Consider the following 23,504-nt stretch of genomic DNA (forward strand, 5'->3'; position numbering starts at 1 on the left):
GAATCTGACAGAGGAAAACATTTTAACAGCGAAATAGTGAAGATGTTGTGCTCCACACTGAATATCGATCAAAAGCTGCATTGTAGTTATCGACCAGAAGCTTCAGGAATTGTGGAACAAGTGAATGGCACTTTGAAGAATAGATTGGCTAAAGTAGTGGCATCCACATCCTTGAGTTGGCCAGATGCTCTTCCTTTAGTGCTCATGAGCATGCGCAGCACACCTGATAGGAGGACAGGTCTCTCTCCCCACGAGATCCTGATGGGGAGGGCCATGAGACTTCCTACAGTTCCAACTACTGCTCTATTGAATATTACAGATGATCTGATCTTGGATTATTGTAAAGGACTGTCTGATGCCATCCATTCTGTGTCCCTTCAGGTGCATGCGGCTGAAGTTCCAGCAGCGAGGAACCTGTGTCATGACCTGAACCCAGGGGACTGGGTCTTAGTTAAAAAGCACGTCCGGAAGAACTGCCTAGATGTTCGCTGGCGTGGGCCCTTTCAGGTAATCCTGATAACGAACACCGCGGTGAAGTGCGGGGGGCTGCCAAATTGGATCCATGCATCCCATACTCGAAGAGTTCCAGCACCTCTAGAAGGAACAGCTCCCATCCCAGACGAAAGCCCGGAAGTGGAAGAAGAGTCGCAAGAAGGGATAGAGGCAGCTGAGGGGGTGTCGGAAGAAGTTGGGAACGCAACGGATTCAGAAGAAGAGCGAAGGCAGGACGGCAGTGAGACAGAAGACGCAACTGAAGGAGAGAGCAGAAGTGAATACGACTCAGACTCAGATCCGTATCGGAGCGACCAAGAACCAAGTGGGAGGACAAGAAATAGGAGAATAAGGCTTGGAGCTGCCACTTGGCCAACAAGGAGAAGAAGGCTAAGTTTGAGGTCGGCCCAGGAAGAAACGCTTACTCCTATATCCGAAGACTCAGATCCAGAAGAAGATATCCAGGATCAAGCCGAGGAGGGTCTTAGAAGATCAAGTAGGGTGCGAGTGCCTAGCAGAAGATACTCTACTCCCGACTGGACCTACCTCGTTGCAGATGTCTGGGAGACACAGAACAGGGAGGATCAGGGAAGTGGAACTGATCAGAACTGACCCGATCATCACCGTGCAAATAAGGTTTCTACTGCCAGGAGCGGAGACCGAAAGGTTGCTGACACTCAACATCGTTCATCCTGCTCTCCTGAGTGGAATAAGAAAATTGATTTTAGAGACAGTGGAGTTTCCAGTTTGCTGTTCACGATATCCAATATTGGAGGGAACTCTTCTTCGTTTGGAAATGCTTGAGCGAGTAGTAGAAATGCTAGGAGCGCTTATTGTTGTGGATTAATACCATATTGTGAATGTCTTCAAAGGGGCGCAGAACTGGGAAGGTGAAGAAAGTGATCTCGATTAGAACGGACCCCTTTGTAATTGTGGATGTAGAACTGATAGTACCAGGAGTGGAAATTGAAAAAACGCTAACTCTCAATTTTGTCCGTCCACTTGTCTTGAGCGAAATAAGGAGAATAATCCTAGAAAAAGTTGACTTTCCATGTTGTGGTACGAACTGTCCAGAACCTGAGGGAATGATACTTCGGATGGACATTTATGAAGAAGTAGTGTCACTCCTTGAGCCATACATAACTTTAGATGAAAACAAGACTTTTGAAAATAAGTTGTAAACTTGTTGCAAGATAACCTAGCGCCGAGTGGAAGAAGAAAAGTGATAGGGGTTTCATTTTAGTGGATGGAGAAGGGCTAGGGTTGTCTATTTTCTACTGGACTTTGAACTGTTTTGCGGAAACAAATTGTCAAGCTTCCAAGTGTTCAAAGAAAGACATTGCAAGAGAAAAAGACTTTGTTTGAAAAGAAGAGGAAGTGAATCCTGGAAGAAAGTCAAAACTACACTGTTTGAGAACATGGAGGCTGGCAACCCGAACCGCAGGGCAAAATGTATAGCTGTTATACTTTTAGGAGTAGTGGTTTCTCTTATAATTTTAGTGGTAACTGTTTCATTCCTAGCGGGACACGAAGGGGATGAAACCGCAGTTAAGGAGGATAAGGGAGTGTCAACACCGAAAACTACCGTTATTAAAGAGAAGGGAAACATCAATGAAAAAGACAAAGCATTGTTAGATGCAGAAGTAAAAAGGTTACACATGGATGAGTCACAGGGAAATTACAAGTCAAATGCTTATGCTAAATTGCTTTATGAATATGTTGATGCCATGGAAGTAAAGGATTGTTATGTTTGTATGCAGTTACCAGCTTCAGTGGAGGAGGGTATCAGATACCATCATCTTCCGTTGACATATGGAATAACGTGCAGTTTATTGTTAAGTATGTTTTATGGACGAGACGGATTTGAGTATTACTTCTCGAATTTCGACTCGACATTGCCAGAGGTTCCGAATTTCAAGCATTTGAACAAATGGGACTACTACAAAAGCGAAGACAGATTACACAAATGGTTTATTCCATGGAAAACGTTAGATACTTCACATGCTCGAAGGAACAATCTGACTTGTCAAATATCAGAAGTTGAGAAAAAGTTTATAGCACAGGTAGATACTAGATACAGGAGGCAGAAGATATTGAAGGCATCAGGACAAGGGGAAACAGATTGGACCAAGGAGGAAAGGGCACAACAACGAAAAGGTAGTATTGGTCCAATTGCTTTGGATAAGGAGAAACGGGGGAAACTGTGCATTCACAGGAGTTACTCCTATTATGAAAACGTTTATGTAGGACAAGTCAATTGCGAACATGCCTTTCAATTGGAGTATTACTCTAAGAACTTCATGAAAGGGATGCAAGCAATACCAAATGTATATTTTGTATGTGGAAGATATGCCTATGTGAAGTTACCAGATAATTGGTACGGATCATGCTATCTGGCTGTTGTCTTTCCTAAAATATATCATGTTGAGAATTTAGACACGCCTAAGAAAGAAATATCAACTAGATGGAAGCGAGGGCTGGGTGCAGCAGAAGTAGTTGGAGATGTAATAGGTGCTGCATTCCCTTTCTTAGGATTGATAATGAATGACATTAAGATCAGAAGGTTAGCTACAGTCGTAGATAGGCTATCTGCCAGTACTGCAAGATCCTTGATGCTGATAGAAGGGGAGATGCAATCGATTAGGGCAATGGTTCTTCAGAACCGACTTGCTTTAGACGTTCTGTTAGCAAAAGAGGGAGGAGTCTGTAAGGCCTTGAAGGTCCAGGAATGCTGTACTTACATTCCAGACAATTCAAAGCCTCTAGAGAAGTATATACAAAACATCACTGCCATACACTACGAAATTGAGGACCTAGCAAAGGTAAATGTGTGGGAAAAGGTAGGCCATGGAATGGGTAAAGTTGGAAGTTGGTTTGCCAACTTAGGAAAGGGTATCGTTTGGTACATACTGAAACCCATCATCATAATTGTGATTTGTGTAATCACTTTGTGGGGATTGGTGCGTTTGTATCAATGTTATAGAGCAAATAGGTTACAGAGAGCTATGAAGAAACAGGAAGAAGAGTTGACAGCGATGCAGGACACTCAATATAAGAGTCTGAAAGCATTAGAGAGTATGAAAAGAGGTGGAACTGCCCTGTCTTCACTTTAAAAGGTTCTACATTTTTAGTGTTTTGGTGATGATGACCCCTGAAGGTCATCAAAGGGGGGACTGAGAGAGCACAAGTTTGAAAAAATGTATAAGTACGCCATATTTACAAGCACGTAGTTAGTTTAAACATGTTTTGCACACGAGTGGTTTATATTCAGTAGTGAAACGTATAGAATGTTAAGTAGAGTAACTATAATTATAACGGTGTGAGATTAATGTAGAAATGTTGGAATATATGTGAAAACCTCATGTTCTCATGTTAAAAAGAGTCATGTCCGAATTAAATGTAACTTTGAAAATCCAGTATTATGTGTAGGCCTTAGGGCAATTCACAGCAAACCTGAACGTGCTGCTAAAATAATGTGAAATAAGGTTGACATGGTTCTTTCAAAATGTACTATTGAACTTAGGGTTAAAAGTATATGCTTTATAGATGTGTTATTTTAGAAACGTATGCTAGTTAAGAATGTTTGCTGTTTAAATCAAGTTAACGTTTTAAGAGTGCAGGAACCTGCTGCATGTAAATCAAGTAGGCCAGAGCAGATAACGTCATGTAGTTTAAATTGCCATGTGCTCGTTAGAGGAGAGGTCGTGAGGTGTCCAGCACGGAGCTTTGAGAGTGTTTTATGACCAAAGATATGGTGGAGTCTGGAATTTGAGGCCCACTGCAGGATGAGCTGTATGCAGGTGCGAGGGTCCTAATCAGCTCGAATGAAAGGGACTTTGTTCAGTGGCGCCTTGCGCAGGCCTGTAGGAGTTTCCAGGAATTTCAGGGGGTATCAGCGCACGGAAGAAGGAGCCTGGGAACCAAGGTCAACTATAACGAGGGTCTTCAAGAATACCATCATGGAGTTTACCGCGCAAAGATGTACCACGTGAGGGGCGTCCCAAGGGGCGTTTCTATTGGAAATGTGATTTGGTATTAGGGAAAGTGACCCGGGAGGAGAGCAGAGCAGATGATTTTGGGAGCCTAAGGAAGCGGATGGGTAGGCAGATAGGCTGATCAGGAGAGACCCATTATCAGAGAAGAGACAAAGAGAAGTGCGTGATCTTCTTAGGAAGTCACCACGGCTGACACCTAGAGGGTTAAGATCTTGCTAAGTAGGGATGTCATTTAGTGTAGTGTAGGGACAGACTAACCTTAATTTTCTTTTCTGTAATGACTTTGAGGTTGCAACTTGTATCCATTTTGGCAACCCTGATGGTTTTCGAGCTTGTACTTATTATTCTGTTTTTCAGACTCAGACTATTCAAAAAGTTCATGTTTATAGTGATACCGATTTATCTTCTTAATCTCATTTTGAGAAGTTTGTATCTTCAGTTATCTTTGACTTTATATTAAATCTTTAAAACTTAATTTTGGTCAGTGGTCATTTAGAGTGGTGTAAGTTCTTAAGTTGATTGATTTATTGCGAGATTACCTTTTACTCAAGACAGGTACCAACGATTCAGTCGACATAGTTTGGGATTTGGTAAGATAATTAGTAACCAGTAATCCCGCGTTAGCACCACTATGTAAAAATCTTGGTTTTCTGCAGTGCATGCAAGCGTTTAGGGTTCTGCAAAGTGACACTTCCGGACCCATTGTCTTCGCAGTTTCGCACTTTCTAGCAGCTATGTGGCGTATCCGTAGAGTTTTAACTATTTAGGGTCAAGTGTGCCCTAGTACTCAAATGATTTAATCCGTTACCGAGGTGTGCCTTACTGCAATGTATATTGTGCCCTAATTTTAATGTGATTTGGAATAATCAAATGCTATTTTTTATTTGTGATAATTATTCAACTGTACTAATGTTGTATGTTTTTTAAACCTGTGCTTTTATGGTATTTTTTTTAGCGAAATAAAGATTTTATGATGACTTAATAAGGAATGCGAAAAATAAAGTTTTGCCACTTCAGACTCGGTACAAAAACTTGTATGTGATGTCCATTAAGCAGAATGTGCTTACCCCTGCTCCTAGTATGCAAGTACTAAAAAAATTGAGCACAAGAGTCTCTCCTTAGTTTTTCATCAGTGCAAAATGTATATAGTCTGCTCCCTGGGGTCATATTAACATTGAAAGCACAATTGTACCATGAATACGGTGTGAGAACTTCTAAAAACAATAAACAAATAAAAAGATTTTGTATACCAATGTGCACAGATGTAGTGGGGTATTGTGTACCTCGTTTTGAAGCAATCATTGTCGGCAGCGCTTATGGTAGCACACTCAGGCCCTCGGTATGAGTGGCCTTGTGGGTGATGAGTTATCAACCACAATAAAATATATATTGCCCAAATATCGGAATTTATTGCTCCAAACAAAATCCTATCACAAGGTTTTCCCACTCAAACAGCAAATGACATGCACCTTTTTGTGCTTTCTGAACTACAATTCTCATTTACCGGTACATGACCTTCGGAAAAATTCCTGTATAAAATTGTGGATGTGCAATAACTACAGCTAAACTTGTGATTCCAATCCCTGCACAAAATTGTGTTAGCACAAGAAGTGGAAAAAATTAGCAACTCATATTAAGGCCTAACTTACAAACTAACATATGTCCTACAGACAAGAATGCTCAGAAACATAGATCTGTGCTGCCACGGAGGGCCTTATTACGACTATGGCGGCCAACAGGACCTCCAGAGTTGCGGTGGCGGTCTGACCTAAGCCACCGCTTCAGCACCATGCCCTGCATTATGAGTGTGGCAGTTGGACCACCACAGGACTGCCACATCCGCCGGGATCCAGGATCCGGCAGGGTTGTGCTGGAGGTCAGGCAGAGTAACATGTCGGTGCTGCTGCTGCTGCACCGTCCGAGCATATTACGAATTTCCTAACCCCCATTCTTTTCAATGGGGTTGAGCCCACCATGAAAAGGGTGGAGGTGAGGCAACTAAGGGGATCGCAAGATCGCCGATATACACAACAGCTTTGACACACCAACCACGCACCCAACCACCGAACCAATGCCCCCACCACCACCCTACGCGCCTGGACCCCGAGCAGCACCGAAGACACCACCCGCACGATGAACACCATCCACTCCGGATCACCAACCGACCCCTGCCCCCACCACGTCTTCAACAAGGCCGACTACATCATCGCACCCCAACTCCGGGACATCATCAACACCTCCTTCAACACCGCCACCTTCCCGGAGACCTGGAAGCACGACGAGATCAGCGCCCTCCTGAAGAAACCAACTGCAGACCCCACCGACCTCAAGAACTACCGCCCCATCTCGCTCCTCCCTTTTCCTGCCAAAGTCATCGAAAAGACCATCAACAGACAGCTTGCCGCCTTCCTCGAGACGAACGGATCCCTCGACCCCTCGCAGTCCGGCTTCCGAGCCAACCACAGCACCGAGACCGCCCTCATCGCAGCCACTGACGACATCAGATCCCTGATCGACAACGGGGAAACATCGGCCCTCATCCTCCTGGACCTCTCCGCAGCGTTCGACACTGTCTGCCACCGCACCCTAGTACAGCGCCTCAGCAACATCGGAATCCGAGAGAAGGCACTGGAGTGGATCATCTTGTTCCTCACCGGAAGAACCCAGAGAGTCCGCCTCCCCCCGTTCAGATCCGAGGCCACCGAAGTCACCTGCGGCGTACCATAAGGATCATCACTCAGCCCAACCCTCTTCAACGTCTACATGAGCCCTCTCGCAGCCATCGCACGCAAACACAACCTCAACATCATCTCCTACGCCGACAACACCCAGCTGATCCTATCCCTTACCAACGACCCCGCAACCGCCAGAACCAGCCTACACGAAGGGATGAAAGACGTTGCCGAATGGATGAAGAACAGCCGCCTGAAACTGAACTCAGACAAGACGGAAGTCCTCATCCTGGGATCCTCGCCCTCCGCCTGGGATGACTCCTGGTGGCCCCCTGCCCTGGGCACCACCCCCAAACCAGCGGACCATGCACACAACCTGGGCTTCATCCTGGACTCCTCCCTCTCGATGACCAGACAAGTCAACGCCGTCTCGTCATCATGCTTCAACACCCTGCGCATGCTCCGCAAAATCTTCCGATGGATCCCCACCGAAACCAGGAAGACGGTCACCCAGGCACTCGTCACCAGCTGACTGGACTACGGAAACACCCTCTACGCCGGAACCACAGCCAAACTTCAGAAAAGACTCCAGCGCATCCAGAACGCCTCCGCACGACTCATCCTGGACATCCCCCGACACAGCCACATCTCCGGCCATCTGAGAGACCTGCACTGGCTCCCCGTCAGCAAGAGGATCATGTTCAGGCTCCTCACCCATGCACACAAGGCACTCCACGACCTGGGACCCAAGTACCTCAACAACCGCCTGACCTTCTACGCACCCACCCGCCAGCTGCGATCGACCAGCCTCGCCCTCGCCGCTGTACCACGCATCCGCAAGGCCACTGCCGAGGGAAGATCCTTTCAGCCAAGACTTGGAACTCCCTCCTGATCCACCTCCGGCTGACCCAGGATCATCTCTCCTTCAGGAAGCTCCTCAAGACCTGGCTCTTCGAGCAGTAGCGGGCCCCTCCCCCTCAGCGCCTTGAGACCCTTCCGGGTGAGTAGCGCGCTATACAAATGCCCTTGATTGATTGATTGATTGAAGGGGGACCTAACAGGGCCCCTGCCAGTACAGGGCCAGGGGGTGCAGGCAAATTTACATGCCAGTTCCTGCTTGGTGCAGCAAGCACCACATGGGGCCAGCCTCACCATGCAGGAACATGCCATAGACAGCGTTGACTGTCTATGGCTGTCCTATGAACCTTAGACAGGCACCACCGCAGGACCGCCAGGCAGACCAGGAATAAACTTGTGATCTGGCGGACGGTCGCACAATGGGTTTGGTGACCCTAAAACGGACGGCACATTGCAGCGCCCGCTGTAGGATCACCAAACTCATAATAAGGCCCTTTGTGTCATGCTACCCTTCGCAGCGTACTCTATGCACCCATTACTGAAGGAATTGCACCATTTAGAGAACACACACCAACTAGCACGTGAGCCACTGTTAGCTTCAGTGCACTGGGCACCAAGATCTGAGGGTGGGACGTCATTTGGGCTAAAGGTGAGACAAGAGCAGGCTGCCGAGACCTTTGTGTGCCCAACATTTTTCAAGGGAGAAAATTAACGGAAAGATAACTCTGATGGTTAATGCACTTAATGGAGAGATATGTGATGTGTCTAGTCACACTTTGAGTCATCCGAAAGTAGCAAAGAGGGCAAATATGTCTGCTGCAAAGCGCAACGTGTAAAATGAAGATCGCGGATTTGAATTTCATATAGATCGCTCAGTGAGTTACTAGATGACAGAGATCATTTGTTACTTGCAGTTCATAAGTTACAGTTCTTCTACTATAGCTGCATGAGCAATGAACCGGCATCAAAGAGCGGAATGCAAATAGCCAGGCATAGGTCTAGCAACGTATTGCTTTTTTCTCAATCTTTCATTATTATATGGTAGATAAAAAAGAATTATTTCTGCAGCAAAACATTTGTAGTAGTATAGCCAACTCCCAACCACGGTGTTATATTTTAACTCCTGAGTTTGTGGGGTAGTATTCCTAACTTTGCACCATGTTTGCACCACAAAAGTGATACAGATATGGTGCAGTCTCATTTTGGGGGTCGCTTTCATTGCAAATTCTAATTTGTTTTGAAAAGTAGCCCTAAAGTATTACAAAACAGTGCTATGCATCACGTTGTGCTAGCTTATGGCAAGCTGGCATCCCATGAGTGGTAGATTGCTGTTCCCGTGAAAATACCCATGGATTTTGATACTAATACCTATCTACTAACATTGGTAGAAAGTGATTTGCAAAAACAATTATGCCTCCTTGAGGCAAGTAGAGCATTGAAGAAGAGTTCTATTTTTTCCAAATTTTTCCAGCTTCTCATGTGTGCTGCACCTTATAGCACACTTACAAAGTGGGAAAAGTGTTACACTTTGTCAAAGCCTGACATTTTGTATTGGAGGGATAGACTTCCAGCAAAGAACCTTTGCTTGACTACACATACAAATAAAACACCATAGTTGAAGGGTGTGTGCATATAACATATACTGCCTACCAATATGGATGATATTTGACACCTATACGTTGTAGTTCTCATTAGCATGCATAACCTTGCTGCATATTGATTTACACACCTATATGATTCATTGTCTCTGTAAAATGTGTGTGTGATGTACTCTGACACCCTACATTCGAATGAGTAGCGCTATATTGGGATAAGTAGCGCTATAGAAGAAATTAAATGTGAGAGAGGGGCTAAGGAAAGGACAAGGGCACCTTTGGGATAGCGGTTTTGATGGAATTTGTGGAGGAGTTGATTGGATGGGTGCCAACAAAGACTGTCGCCAGGGCGGGACTGCCATTACCCGGGACAGATCATTTACCCAGTGTGTGCTGGTAGGGTTGTGAGCTTGTTTCACTGCAGTTGGGGCCGGTCTTGCTGGTGACTGGCCTACAGCATTGCCTGCCTCTAGCGCTTAGAAATAAATATTTAAAAAACAAAACGGCTTTAAAGCCTGCTTCAAAAACATTTGTTTTTGCATTTGTGTGGTTCCTGTCTCCTGCAAGACTGCCACCCGCAGCTCTGGCCTTCAGGGCTTGGGGACAACACGGGGGGAGGGTCTGCTGTTCCTTGGCTGAGAGAATCAAGTAGGTGCATGATAAAGCCTCTTCAAAATGTAAATCAGTGTTTGTCTTTTGATTGTAAACTTTAAAATGGATTTTAGTTTAGTATATTAAATATACTTGTTATATTTTATTGTTAGATATAATGTACTACTTGTTTTACTTCTTCCATATTATTGTTTATTGTATCAGATGGGATGCCTATTTTCCTGGTGCCCCTTTTTCCCCTTTCCCCTTTTCCCTCCTCCCTCCCTTTTCCCTGTTGGTACAGCCCTACAGTTGGTCGAGAGGCTGCCTTAGAATGTTGGAGAGCCTGTGTGAGGGAAAGAGAGCAGAGAGAGCGTTGAGGCTGGTGAACCTGTAGGCACAGGCTGGTAGAACTGTGGAGACCGAAAATAAACACCTGAACCTACCTTCGTCTGGAGATTACTTTGTAACACAAACGCTGCATTAGAAATGACAAATTCTAATAAATAATTTATTATAAAATCAGGCCCCTACCACTGCCCTGTTGACGATGGTACTAGTGAACCAAGTGGAAAGTTACCTTTTATCCTCTATACGTTGCCTAGGGTGTTACTAGAGATGGAATGACATTATAGTCTTTTGCTTTTCCTGCAGCACCACCCCAAAATGTTATATTTCAAGGTGATCTTATGTGATGATGAAGGAAAAGGAGGTACTGTGAACAAAGTAATTAGCTAGGATCACACAATGGGGTCAGGAGGAAGCAAGTATTGATACAAGGTGTTTGTGCAATTCGGCCCGTTCACAGTTATCTTATTGTCTCTTCAATTTTAGATCAAAGCTTAATGTACTGTGTTTACTTCTTGGAGGCTCTAAATCAGTGCACTGTGTTAAACACACAAAGGCTGCGCATGCCACCTAAGGATTGGTGGTAGCAGCATTTAGGGTAGGTGATATTTTTTTGAGAACGACAGGAGGTACAGACTGAAGATGAACCTCTTTATTAGCATATGTATATGGCCCCTGGGAGCTCCAGCTGTTCCTCCGCAACTGTCCTTCACTCCTCTGCTCTAATGTTCCTATCCAGGATCTCGAGTCACAGGTTGCAGTGGAACATGGCAACAGTCACCAGGATACCAACATTCTATAGTTACAGGATATAACATATCTAATTTTCTTTTTTTTTTAAACAACATAACTAAAATACCTACAACGATAATATAATGAAAAGAAAATAACATTGTTTAAGCAAATGGTTCACCACATGTTAAATGCCCACATAATTCTTATGCCACTCTGATTTTTGTTTCAAACAGCCTATCGCTAACAGCAAGTCTTCCTTCTCCAGGCGTATTCCTTCTTCTTAATCAACCACACACCTCCTCATCAGAACACTTCACTACTCTACTGGCATTCCACCATTTACCATCAGACAACAATAGAGAATTTCACTATGCTTTCATCACCTTCCTAGAATCAGACAGCTTGGAAAATCCTTTCTTCACCACATTTCCTGGACACACTCTTCCCTACACACCTTCTGAGAAATTTCTATCCAACTTGATCACTCTCTCATTGTGTTTCTGTGTATATTGTGCTTGATAATTATCTTTTTTTCTCACGCAAAACTTCCTTCTGTATTATTTTATCCCCATATTTCACCATCCACGCAGGAACAGCTACTGTACATAGCACTCTTCCCTTGAACAAACGGAAAGGCGTCTCCCCCGTTACAGTTTTGGGTGTTGTTCTGTAATTTCTCATCATCTCTTTTATTTGTTTCTTCCAGCAAATGTTATTCACTATGGCTACTTGCACACTTTCACTTAAAACACGATTAAAGCGCCCGATAAGGCCTTTACCACTTGGGTGACAGACTGGTGTTCTACTTTGCTTGATGTCCCATTTCTTGAGGAAATCAACAAACTCTGCTGACACAAATTGTGGGCCAATGTCCAAAAGTATCTTTGACGGACATCTTTCTCGGCGAAAATCATCCTCACAAAATGCAAGTACATTACATTTGCGGTTTTCACTTCACTCACAAATGTTACCTTCGGCCATGTAGAATAGTGATCCATTAATACAATGGAATATCTTTCCTTTAAACCCAAGAATTCAAACAGCCCACATATGTCCATGCCTACTTTCTCACATGCCTTTTTTGGCCACTCCACAGGACTAATTAATAGTGGTTTCTCTTAGAGAATGTGATTTGTCGCTACACATGCATGAAACACAGTTTCTAACATATCTTTCGATCTGTCTGTCCATCCGAGAACACTAAAAATCTATCCTGATCTTCCTCTTCATTGTTGCCATACCGCCATGACCTTCATACATTATTCCTAACAACCTACTACTCAATACCTCTGGCACCACCAGTTTGTTGCTCCTCTTCACTATATCATCTACCACTGATAACTCCTCCCACATGTTTTTATACAAAATCAAATCCTCATCGGATTTCCATCCTGACATCTCAGGCAACTTATCCCTAACTTTCCTGAATACAGGATCAGTCAATACTGCATTTTTCCACTCTCTCTCTTCGATGGCCTGGCACACTTTAGATATCTTCGCCACTACCCAGTCATCTTCATCTTCGCCAGCATCACTCTGAAGTTGCAACCTGGACATGCAATCTGCATTTATATTTCCTATGCCTGGAACATTCTTCACATCAAAATTGTACTCCTGTAAGTGAGGCGACCACTTTGCAAGGCGGGAGTAGCTTTAGCAGCACCTGCTGTGGAGAACAGCTCAACTAATGGTTTGTGGTCTGTTCGCAGTTCAAATTGAATACCCCAAACAAGGAGGCACAGGAAAATTACTGTAGTATTATGTGTTGGTTGAGAATTCTCCTTGGAATTCTCTATGTTCATTCTAGGTAGAATCTTTCCTTTGTAATGTTCCTTCTTTCACTTGTATGTCTTTGAATATATCATGTCATGTTATGTCTTGAAGATCAATCAGTTGTCAGTTATACTGCTGATCTTCAAGAAGGTGGATGCTCCATTAAATACCTGCTTACTTCATCTTGGAGTTGTCTGGACTTTATTCCTTTATGAACCATTACTACATATTGGCGACATTTTGGATTTATTTCAACGTGTCTGGAGCGTCTACTGATCATATTTTGGGAAATTTTTGATTTTTTTTTGATTTTTTACTATTTGAATTATTCTATGGACATGTTTGATAAAAAAAAATTCCCTGCAGTGCACTCATATGGATTTATTCTTATTGGATATAAAATGCTGGAAAGGTTGCTGATGTACAAGTAAGATTTTTAATTACTAAAGGAAAAATCTTATACTTCATTTTGCAGTCAAGAATATTTCATGGAATTGAAATCTGCATATTGACAAGCAACTCTGCATCTTTTTGGATATATTTTATGAACTAAAAAGAGAAACTATTTGCCTTACTTTTATAAAAGTTATGCTTTAAGTATTGGCATTTAAACAGAAAATTGAAAATATTTTCTGCAACCAGGAGAAGATTTAAGATCGTTTGTTTTCCTTCATTTCCAAAACTGTTTTAAACTTCTGTTATTTTTAGTCGTTTTTCCAGCAAGTTCGACTTTTTGACAAGTTTTATGTGACTCTAGAAGTGTAATGGAAATGTTTAAACCCGCGATCTTTGGATAACTCAAAGGACTGTCAAGGTTGTGTTTCTTTTCTAATCGAAGATTGTGTTTTTCTTCAAAACGAGCGCAGTCGGAGGCGAGCAGGGTGTCAGTTGCCTCCGCGCATTTTTTGAAGCATAACAAGACGTACCTTAATTCTCTAATTGTATCTCCATAAGGATTCGATTTCCTTCAGTATTCTTCTCGCAGCATTACCAGCGTGTCATCATCACGTCAGTATTCTTCTTCTCACAGCGTTACCAGCGCGTCACAGTGTCGCGCACACCTTCTATTGGATGACTGTCGGTATACAGCGTGTTGTCGTCATCACATTTAGGCAGCCATTTTTGTTTGCATTTAAGTTACCTAGCAACCACACGATCTTTTTTACGATTGTTTTCTCTCAAGGGTTTTATTTGTTTACAACGAAATATCCTTTATGTTTAAAGTTATAAGAAACGAATACTGAAGAAAACTAGTAAGATTATGGTTATTATTGTTTCAGAAGGAATGTTTTAATATTTTTCATTTGGTTAACTATTTTTATTTTAAAAGTTCAATATGAGTACAGTTTGTGGCACACCACCACCTCCTTTTTATTCAGGTCCTAATCAGCCCAGCATGAAATGGGAAAAATGGTATAGGTTATTTCATCATTATTTATTGGCAATTGATGGTGCTAGTTTTTCTTCTTCTAGGAAGTTGGCTATTTTATTGAATACTTTAGGGGGTCATGCAGAAGATGTATTTATACATTTACCAGTTTCTCCCACTCCTGCAGGAATGGATAGCGGAGACTATGATCGTTTTAATGAAGCTATTGATAGGTTAAAAAAAGGTTTACTGAACAACCTCATATAGTAATGGAAAGATATAATTTTTATACTAGACATCAATTAGTCAATGAACCTGTAGATACTTATGTTGAGTGTCTTAGGATTTTAGCTGCTGATTGCGATTTTGGGGACCAAATTGATAAATACATTAGAGATCAATTAATTATTTGTTGTTCTAATAAAAAAATTCAAGAGCAGTTGTTAAGACAACGAAACCCCTCATCAGATGAAACAATAAGGATTGCAAAAAGTGTAGAACGTTCTATTTTATCTTTCAACACCATTAATGTTGAGAAAGTCTCTTCTGGGATAGCTGCTATTAATGTTAAAGACACAAAGCCTCAAGTTGTTGATAAATACAGAAACAATGTAAGAGGAACTTTTATTCAAGGTAATGTTAAATCTTCTAACAAATTATTTTGCAATCGTTGTGGTTCAAGATCTAATTCTTTTCAATTCAAACAGTGTCCAGCTAGAAGAAAAGAATGTTTTAAGTGTAAGAAAATAGGTCATTTTGGTAATTATTGTTTATCAAACAAGCGTGTAGCTTCACTATCGGATGTTGAAGTTCAAGAAGAACTTCTTGTTGAGTATCCTGATAAGAATAAAATTCTTCCAATAACTGAGGTTCATAGATTAGGTCAAGTTATGACTAATGAAATGGATGTCGATTCTGAACCATATATTCCGCCTAAGTGTACCATTACTGTAGAAGGCAGGAACATTGAAGTTATGCCAGACTCGGGGTCTCCTTATACTATTATTTCAGATTCGTTCTTCTATAAATCTTGGGATAACAAATCTCTGAAGCCAAATGATATTCGTGTTTTTGGTTTTGCTGGTAAGGAAATTAAAATTTGGGGTATTTTGTTTCAGATATTAATTTTAAGCATAAAACCATTTATGGAAAAGTGTATGTTGCTGTTGATGGCTTGCAAGTTTTTGTTTGGAAACATCAAGGAAGGTTTAATATTGTTTTATGCCCCAATGCAAAAGAACAAGTGTGTTTTTTGGAAGATTTGTTTGTGAATTGTGTTGTAAAGGAAGGTGATGAGAGTCCTATTTCAAACATTATTGATAAACATAGTAATGTGTTTATGAAGGAACTTGGAAATGTTAAGGGTTTTTCACATAAAATTGTGTTAAAGAAAAATGCTGTTCCTTCAAAACATAAATTGAGAAATGTCCCATTATCAGTAAGAGGGGAGTTAACTGAAATGATTAATAAATTATGTAAAGAAGGTGTTATTGAACTTGTAAATGCCTCGGAATGGGTTTCTCCGATTGTTTTAGTTAATAGAAAAATGGCGAGTTGAGAATGTGCACTGACCTGAGGTCTATTAACAAACAAATTGTGGTGGAGTGTCATCCGTTACCTAAAATACAAGATTTGTTGGCAGAGTTAGATGGGGCAAAAGTTTTTAGTACTATTGACCTAAGATCTGCCTACCATCAGGTCGAGTTGACAGAAGATTCTAGGGATATTACAACTTTTATTACCCCTGATGGTACATTTAGATATATCAGAATGCCTTTTGGCCTCTCATCAGCTGCTTCTGTTTTTCAAAAGTTAATGAATTCGTTATTTAAAAATATCAAGAATGTTATTGCATTTCAGGATGACATTTTGGTGTTTTCTGAATCTGTTGAAAAACATCAAGTAACTCTAGATGAAGTTTTATCTATATTGAATGAAAGAGGCATGACAATAAGGTTGGATAAGTGCAATTTGTTTGCATCTGAAGTAGAATATTTGGGACATATGATTAATTTTCAGGGTATTCATCCAAAGAATGATTTAATTTCAGCTATCAAGAATATGTGTGAGCCTAAAGACAAGGATCAACTCAAGTCTTTTTTAGGACTGTGCGAATACTATTCTAGATTTGTGCAACATTTTTCAGATATTGTGTTGTCTTTAAGGTCGCTCTTAAAAAAGGGTTGCAAGTTTTTGTGGACTAATGAACATTCTCAAGCTGTGTCCATTGTGAAATCTGCAATAATTGAATGTAAACCTCTTTCTCCACTTTCACCTTTTGCATCAAATGTGATAACGGTGGATGCAAGTGCTACTGGTTTAGGTGCTGTGTTGAGCCAAGTTAAGGGTGATAAAGAGTTGACAATTGCTTTTGCGTCAAGACCTTTGACGTCATCTGAATCTAAGTATTCCACTATTGAAAGAGAGGCTTTAGGTTGCTCATGGGCTGTTGAACATTTTAAGACGTATCTGTGGGGAAAGTCTTTCAAAATAAAGACTGATCATAAGCCTTTGATTTCTTTGTTTTCTAACAATGGTGTTGGAAAAGCTTCTTCTAGATTGGTGCGTATTTTGGCTAAACTGTATGAGTATAATTTTGAAATTATCTACATTCCTGGTTCGCAAAATTTGAGAGCTGATTGTTTTTCAAGGTTGTTGCCAGAGCTTAGTTTTGTTTATAATTCTGAAAGTCTGGATTAGTGTGTCGTAGCATCGGTTGAGGATGTTGTTTTGTCTATGGCAGATTTAATTTCTAAGGAAGAGTGGTCTAAAGCCATGGAATTGGATGAAGATCTCAATTTTGTTTCTAAGTATATTGTGGATGGTTGGCCTGTTGAGAAAAATCTTTCTAAAGAACTTGCTGTGTTTTGGAAAGTCAAGGATGAACTTATTTGTAATGGTAGTCTTATTTTAAAAGGTGATTGCTATGTACCTCCTATGTCTATTAGACAGAAAATCGTTTCTATTGCTCATTTAGGCCATTTAGGTCAATCTAGCACAATTAAAAAAGTAAGAGACATTTTTTGGTGGCCCTATATGGATCATCACATTGTTCAGTTTGTTAAGAAATGTGCTTTACGTGCGAATTCTGATAAAGTCTTAAAACCTATGCACTCTAAGTGTGAAAATATTGAGATACCTGATGTTCCTTGGAGTAAGATAGCTATTGATATTCTGGGTCCTTATGAAGGTATTGAGTCTTGCAAGGTGTATATTATTGTTGCTATTGACTACTTCTCTAAGTGGGTCGAATATAAATGGTTGGCACAAGTTGATTCTGTTGCTGTAATTTGTTTTTTAAAGGATATTTTCAAAAGAGAAGGTTTACCTTCAACTATTGTTTCTGACAATGGAACACAGTTCACTTCTTATTTGTTTAATACTTTTATTAAAAAGTCTAACATTAAGCATATCAAAACTGCTTTATATTCTCCGAACATGAATGGTATTGTAGAACGGTTTAACAAAATTTTGGTGGAAGGAATACAATTGGCTTTTAAAAGTCATATTGATGTTAAAAGTCATGTAGCGAATTTAGTTTGGTCTTATTTGTGTACTCCACATTCTTCCACAAAATTTACTCCATTCTTATTATTTAAAAGAAGGAATCCCCAGCAAGAAATTTCTCCTTCTTGGTTAAAAAAAATGTTTTGAAATCTGATTTGAATAGCATTTATAAAAAAGCTAAAGAGAATACTTGTGTTAAAAAAAATATTGTTTCTTCACCGACTAATTCTAAACTATGTGTTGGTGACATGGTGAAAGTAAAGTTACCTTATTTTGTTAAAAAAGGTCAATCAAAATTTTCAGATATTTTTGTAATTTGTAAAATTGGTAAAACTTCTGTTCTTTTGGATAATGGTTCTTGGTGGAATATTTCGAGAATTGCTAAAATTGATCCATCGATTTTCAAGAAACAAATATCTTTTGATCCTGATTTCTCAAGTGATGATGTTGTTTTAGAAAAAGAAAACAATGTTTCTTCTAATGAGCACTTAGTTACTGATTGCAGTATTGAGCCTATTTGTTCTGATATGTATGTACAAAGTTCATTTAAAAGACAAAAACGTTTACCTAAAAGATTTGATGATTTTGTTTTGTATAGATCAATCTAGTTGTTTTTCTACTTTGCTTTCATTTTATAAAGGGAGGGGATGTGTAGTATTATGTGTTGGTTGAGAATTCTCCTTGTTCATTCTAGGTAGAATCTTTCCTTTGTAATGTTCCTTCTTTTACTTGTATGTCTTTGAATATGTCATGTCATGTTATGTCTTGAAGATCAGTCAGTTGTCAGTTACACTGCTGATCTTCAAGAAGGTGGATGCTCCATTAAATACCTGCTTACTTCATCTTGGAGTTGTCTGGACTTTATTCCTTTATGAACCATTACTACAATTACATTTTGAGGATCAGGAGAAGAAACTTAAGTGATTGTGTAGCCCCTGGGATTTAAGGATAACAACTGAGATGTGCTTTGCTTTGCAGTGCATCGGCACTTGGATAGACGCTTGGAGCGGTGCCTGTCGTAATTATACGATTTTGTGTACATTAGTGTGTGTCACGATGAGAGTCGTTGGATTACAGCATGAGACAGCGAGAGACGGCTCGCAAACTTACTGGATCCACGGAAGTCGTGTGGTGTTTGGCGCGTTCCCGAGAGCTGTGATGTTCCTCTTGAGCGGAGGTGTTGCTCTTGAACGAGGAAGCTCGTGGGAGGAGTTACGTGCACTAACGACGTTATCACATGACGTGATCACGTCTTTGTGCTACGTGCTAATATTTTTGTTAAGGGAGTCCATTGTGGCAAGACTGAAAGACAGAAAGTGAGGATAAGCTGGCCGCGAAAAGTGGATGCCATCTCTCCCATCCTCGTCACCATTTTTGAGAACGACAGGAGGCACAAACTGAAGAGGAACCTCTTTATTGGTATATGTATACGGCCCCTGGGAGCCCCAGCAGCAACTGTCCTTCACTCGTCTGCTTTAACGTTACTGTCCAGTAGCTGGAGTCACAGGTTGCATTGGAACATGGCAACAGTCGCCAGGATATCAACATTCTATAGTTACAGGATATAACATATTTAATGTGGAAGCTAAAATGAAAAACAGAGCTTCCAGACTTTGTCAGTGTATTGAGACCATTTGCTCTACATCGCTAAAAGTCTTTGATCATTGTCATCCATTCTTGAATTAATTCACCATCCAACTATTCATTCATTGAGCCATGCAACCATTCATTAAATGACTGGATCAGGTTTGATAATGAAAATAAAATGCAGTATGTTTGTAATTTTTTGCAAAACCCGGAGGGGTACCGCCACCTTTCAATCTCCCCTCGCTGTGCGCTGGCTTTACATGCAGTAAAGAGGCTGTTCTGACATAATCTGCCAGGCCTCCTTTGGCTCCCAGTCCGGCCCTGATTGTCGCACCGGTGCCAGCCCTGGCAGGAGCTCCGGTCTCCAGGGCTCGAAAGCAAAGAGCAACACCGATGTTCCATGCTTCTGAACAGGAGCTCTCAGCAACGCAAAGCCAAAGCCACAGAGCCACTGAATTAGGGCATACAATTTGATTTGATTTATTATCTTGTATAGCGCTTGAATCACCCTCGAGAGGGTATCTCAGAGCTCGGGATACGCAGCAGCGGCAGAGGACTTGAGGCTTATAATAAAGTAGTTTTCAGGATTTTCCTGAACTTCAGGTGGTCCGGGCTTTGCCTTAAGGCAAGAGAAAGTTGATTCCAAATGAGTGGGGCTTGGTAAGAGAACGACTTGTCTCCAGTTCTTGCCTTTTTTATCCTGGGGATTTTGAGGAGCGATTTAGAGCTAGAGCGCAGAGTCCGATGTGGGGTGTAGTGGTGGAGTCTCTCCGCCAGGTAGGAGGGCCCATTTGCCTTGTGAGTAAGACAACAGATCTTTAATTTTACGCGTTGTCGTATGGGCAGCCAATGTAGGTGGTGAAGGAGAGGGAGAGAGGCTGTTCTGTGGGGGGCATTTAAAACCAGGCGGGCGGCAGTGTTTTGTATCATCTGTAGGCGGTTTAATGAGGACTCGTTCGCTGCGATCAGAAGGGCATTGCAGTAATCTAGTATGCTCAGTACCAAGGTCTGAGTCAGGGTCTTTTTGATAGAGTCGGGGAGGTAGGAAAAAGCTTTTCCTCAGTAGGCCTAGGATGTGAAAGCATGAGCCCACAGTGTGAATGACTTGTTTCTTCATAGTGAGGGTCTGTTCGAGGTACACTCTGAGGTTCTTGACTGTAGTCGCCGGGGTTGTGGATTGCCTAGTTCTAGGGGCCACCAGTGGGGTGTCCATAGGAGAGGGGCATCTCAGAAGAGCAAAACCTCCGTCTTCCTAGCATTCAGCTGGAGGAAATTGCTTTCCATCCAGTGTGATATAGCCAGCATGCCGGAAGAGAAGGTGGATTGAGCGGTCTGAGAGGTTTTGTTAAAGGAGAAGGTGAGTTGGATGTCGTCCGCGTAGGATATTGGGACGAACCCATAGTTCCTCAAGAGAGTTGCCAAGGGGGCTAAATAGATGTTGAACATAGTTGGGCTCAGGCATGATCCCTGTGGCACCCCCTTGGTAAGTTCTTGATACATATACAGTGGCATTTCTTCAACAGCGCAGCACCCACTAGGGTGACCAACTGGCATGAGTGCAAATTCAGGACAGTGAGTGTAAAAATTCAGGACAAATGGTCAAAATTCAGGACAAAATTAAGGACAGGAGGTCAAAATTCAGGACAAAAGGTACGTTTTACAGACAGATCAGAGGAGGTTGCGCCATAGTATATAAGTAAGTAAATAGACAGCCATTAAGTACAAGTGAAAATAAGTTTGTATTAGGTCGAGACAATTGTGCACTTCATGGTTTTTCAGTATGCGCGCAGCTTTAAGCAAATGTGCAGGTCTTTTTGTGGTAACAAAACAGCCCCCACCCCACCTTTCCAGCTCGTAGGGAAACGCCTGATGCCCGATCCAGCCAGTAGGGTTATGCTACCACACTCCAATTGTGCCCCTCATCTTCACTTAGACCCTCTCTCATGTGTATTTAAATTATTTTATAGTGTGACTCATTCGACGTATGTACGGCAGGGTGTCAGAGTGTGTTACATCACACACATATTATATAGAGACAATGACTCATATAAATGTGAAAGTCAATGTATAGAAAATGTTGCTTAAGATAATGGGGCTTACAATGTGTAATCATACTTTCATCCATCATTCAGTCTTTCACCATTCCTTCTGTCCTTCCATCTGTGTACCCATCCATGTCCATTCAACCATTTACAAACCTATCCATCACATATCCTTAAATCCATCATTTCACTTATCCATCCCTCCATCATTTCACTCATCCTTCCCTCTATCCACCCTTTTACTCAGCCATCCATTATCCATCCATCCACCCTTTTACCCTATCCGTCCGTACACTCATCCATCCACTCTTCCACCCATCCATCTAGCCATGTACCTTATCCAGCCATCCTTTCACTTACTCTTTCATCCACCTCAGTCATCCATCCACCCTCCCTTTCTCGCTCCATCCCCCTTTCACTTAGCCATCCATCATTCCATCCATCCACCCACCCGTCCATCAACTCATCCACTCATGAATCCATCCATTGAAACTATCACTCATCCACCCTTTCACTCATGCATCCATCCTTTCTCTCATCCATCTTCTCTTTCACTCCTTCACTCATCTAGCCACCCTTTTGTCCATCTACCCACCCTTTCACTCACTCATCCAGTCTTACATCCACCCTTTCACTCATCCGTCCATCCATTCACCCTTTCACTTATCAATTCATCAATCAATGGGCGAGGTGGGGCTGCTCTTGTGATCAGAAAAGTGCAAGGCTGAGGCCTCACGTAGGGGAACAGCTCTGTTCCCTGAAAGGACCAAAATTACGGACAAAAGGCGTCTGTAAAAGGGATCCTCACGGACAACGGACGTGAGGTCCAATTTACGGACGGTCCGGGAAATTTACGGACGGTTGGTCACCCTAGAACCCCCTTCACGGACACCGTGCTTCGCCTTTCGGCATGGGGGGGCTTCAGGAGGCTGCACCCCTTTATTTATGCATAGCAGGAGTGGAGGGCTAGCGGCTTGTTGCTGCTCAAGAGGGGCTTTTGAGTTTGGACATACGTCACATGTTCAGTAATGGTGGAGCTTCGACTGTTGCCTTGACAACAAAATCTTTGTTGTCAATGGTGATACTTCACTTCTCGCTGGGCCAGCAGGGTAAGTGCAGATAACCTTTACAGCGATACTTACAAATTACAAATCGCAAGCACTCTGGGCCGCCTTGTTAGAGACTTCTGGCACTCAGCCACCTCAAACTGCGCATGTGTAAGAGCATAGTATCCTGGTGCAGGGGCCATGTTAGGGTTCGCTAACCAACACTGAGTGCTCTGCGGGGTAAGGGGGCTCGCTCCCCTCGCTGTGAGAGAAGAATCTTCCCAGCACCAGCATGTAACCAGAGGCGGCTGCAGGGCTAGGTCTGACTTCATCCCAGTTCTCCTCCCTCCTTCAACACCTCCTTCGCCTCCACCCAGCCCTGAGCCTTCTCCCCTCAGCTCCTCTGTCCCACTTTCCTTTCCTCTCTTCCTGTGCTGCGGGCAGAACACCCTGCTCTTGGTTCTTGTTCTTAAACTCTCTGGGTGCTACAAAGGCTACAGTTCACCAAGAAAGCTTCAATAAAGGTTCTGTCCTCGGCTCATAATGCTTCAAACACCTCCCAAGTAGTAAAGTCATTTACCCTATCTGCTTGGCCACGTAATGTTTTTTTTGGTATATTTACTATAAAGAAAGCAAAGCATGCTTTATTTATCTACACTAGAGAGAACAAAATGAAGGAGGTGTGATAGCTTCAAAGAAATGCAGATTACATATACTGCAAAGCCTTTTAATTACAAGACTATCTCTTCGCAAGAGTCTCTCACATGTACTGTAAGAGAGTGCTGCACAAGCAAAGCTACACAAACAGTTCCACGCAATACAATTCAGCTCCATATATTTTCAATCCACACCACATAATTGAACACCAAACCACATAATTTAGCTCAATAACAC

Source organism: Lissotriton helveticus, chromosome 3_1 (genome assembly GCF_964261635.1).
Source record: "Lissotriton helveticus chromosome 3_1, aLisHel1.1, whole genome shotgun sequence".
NCBI lineage: Eukaryota > Metazoa > Chordata > Amphibia > Caudata > Salamandridae > Lissotriton > Lissotriton helveticus.